The sequence below is a fragment of the Micropterus dolomieu genome, unplaced genomic scaffold (assembly GCF_021292245.1).
Source record: "Micropterus dolomieu isolate WLL.071019.BEF.003 ecotype Adirondacks unplaced genomic scaffold, ASM2129224v1 contig_14583, whole genome shotgun sequence".
Classification (NCBI taxonomy): Eukaryota; Metazoa; Chordata; class Actinopteri; order Centrarchiformes; family Centrarchidae; genus Micropterus; species Micropterus dolomieu.
The window spans coordinates 1-2,730 of NW_025743569.1; the positions used below are offsets into that span (position 1 = coordinate 1).

The 2,730-nt window shown below is 44.4% G+C and overlaps 1 long non-coding RNA gene across 1 annotated transcript; it reads left to right on the forward strand.

Moving 5' to 3' along the window:
• The first annotated feature begins 6 nt into the window (after window positions 1-6).
• LOC123966933 lies at window positions 7-1,192 on the forward strand. The gene is made up of 2 exons (XR_006824134.1): window positions 7-201; window positions 302-1,192. It is a non-coding gene; the product is annotated as an uncharacterized LOC123966933 (long non-coding RNA).
• The last annotated feature ends 1,538 nt before the right edge of the window (window positions 1,193-2,730 follow it).

Below are 2,730 nucleotides of genomic sequence, written 5' to 3' on the forward strand. Positions count from 1 at the left end.
GACCACGCCGGGCGGGCCCACTGTGGAGCCGGCGACGACCACGCCGGGCGGGCCCACTGTGGAGCCGGCGACGACCACGCCGGGCGGGCCCACTGTGGAGCCGGCGACGACCACGCCGGGCGGGCCCACTGTGGAGCCGGCGACGCCGCCGAGCTGGGCCAAAAAGGGCATCTGGTGGCATCTCATCAAGAGGCCATAAAAGTATGGGACTAGGAACCATGCAGGAGTTCACTTGCATCCAAGGTTTTGCCTCTGCTTTAAATAAAACTATGAACTTGATTTTTGTTTCCTTATTTTTCAGAGATTTAATGAAAAGGCTCACTGACAATAGCCTATGTTTCCAACAAATCCCTGTATTGGCTGTTTAAACCAGGAGAGCTTTCTGAGTTTAGCCAATTGCATCAATTCAGCTCAAAGGGTTGCTGCTGCCAGGATACTAACCACAAAGATGCAGTTTCAGGTGCTGTTAAATCCTTGTCTTGTCAGCTCATTTTGATCAGCTTGTGTTTTAGAAGCTAAATGTTGACTCGTTTCAGCTGGCAAGTTTCCAGTCTGCCCTGTCACGTTTATAGGCTACAATTTGTAGTAGGCCTTTTGCTGCTGCTTCACTACGGTCTGCAACACTTACAATTACTGAAAGCAGCCTCTCAAAGTAAACTGTTAAATGCATGAATGCAATACACACCGAAATCACATGCGCTGATAAAGAAATGACTGTGCAGTTGCAGGTAAAACTAGTTCTGGTGACTGCCCAGTCTACATGCGGGTTCCAAAACATCCAAGCAGATTCACACATCAAATTCTTATTGTGACCTGACAAGTGCAAACAGCAGCTAATGTCATTATTGGGCTATTACAATGAGCATCCTCATAGTACCCATTATGTGCGCATGTCATTCCAAAAGTATAGTCCTGTGACCGCAGGTGGAGCTGTAGGCTACATTTCAGACCAGTTTGGCTGTTCTTGCACTATTAAAAATGTTTTCCCTTTTGCTGAAATTCTGTTATAAAGGCAAAAGGTACACAACCAAGGCTAAGAGGAATTGAGGAGGTAGGCTACAATCTGAGAAGAGACCTCTACTTTTGAATCTGTGGGAGGTCCTTTAGGCCTTTCTCAGTTTGTACCTCCTCAATTTCTCTCCCCTCTTGAGATGCATTTTAGGAATTAATGTGTTTTGAGCATTAATAGAATTAAAAAAAAAACAAAAAAAAACTTAGTAGTCCTATAAATACGCATGTGTAGGGCTTCCTCTTAAAACAGCTGTTTATATAGCCAACAGAGAAATGAAAGAAGGGGGGGGAAAAAAAAAAATTGTGAAAATGTTATGTAAACCAAGTGCTTGTTCTATAACTCCACCCCCCTTTTTTTTTTTTTCAAACACATTTTGCGAATGATTATACTATTTTAAAAACACATCTTTGGGGTTCTTCATGACATAGATGACCTGCAGTGATGACGTGATAACTATTATTCATTCATTCATGGAACTTTGAACACTCAACCCTGTTCTGTCTACAAAACATACTGTGTTTGAATACATGAGTCATCAGTCTGCTCCGTTTTAATTTGCCACATAACACGTGTGATGCTGTTACTTGTTGACATCTCTGTCTGACTATACCAAGTGTTGAAGAAAGATGAGGCCCATTTTATGGCAGCTACTTCTCAAAAGTCTCTGATTAATCTAAATGTGTTAAGACTGACACAGCTCAACTATCTCACGAACCGGCCACAGTTTGTGAGAGCACGTGACGGTGTGTCTGACCGTCTCATGTGTAGTGCCCCCCCAGGGGACTGTCCTGGCCCCCTTCTTCTTCACCCTCTACACGGCAGACTTCAGACACAACACGGACAGCTGTGTTCTGCAGAAGTTCTCTGACGACTCTGCCACTGTCGGCCTCATCATTGATGATGACGACGCAGAGTACAGAGGACTGACACAGAACTTTGTGGACTGGTGTCAGCGAAATCACCTCCTGATCAACGCGGGGAAGACCAAGGAGATGGTTGATTATAGCAGACGGCGGTCTGCCCTCCCCCCTCCGGTGAACATCCAGGGAATGGTCATTGAGAGAGTGGCCACTTATAAGTACCTGGGTGTTCACCTGAACAACAAACTGGCCTGGACTCTCAACACAGATGCTCTTGTAACGGGTTTGGTCGGGTGTGTGAAGGATGACCCTTGAGAGATTCTTTTCCACAATTTATTGGCTCGCACATCTGCAGAACACAATGCACACATCAATTGCCCCCTGGCCTCCTCTTACATTACCTCTGCTTCCCTCAGCGGTGCAAGACGCAACTGAGGGAGACGAGCACTACGGAAGCTTAGGAGGTACAAAAGGGGTAGTGTGCAGCTAAGGACATTTCCACCGGAAAAAATAAAAATAAAATATAAATAAAAATAACTCAATGAGATAAAATTCACAAATATTCAATAAAATCAATAAATGATAAATAAAATCCACAGATGCACATTTGGAAATAAGAATTATTAAAGTGCATTTTTAACTCTGTTACACCCACCCCCACTGAATTTTATTGAACTTTACGACAAATTACACGGGGTCAACATCAAGAAAACCAACACTAAATGTATCCCATAAGGATGGAGTGGTATGAGGGCAGCGTTAATCCCTCAATCCAGCAACCGGCAACAGGGGTGCCTTGTACACCCCACAAGACCCTAACACAGTGCAGTGTAGGCCCACAATAGTAAAATAAGTTTA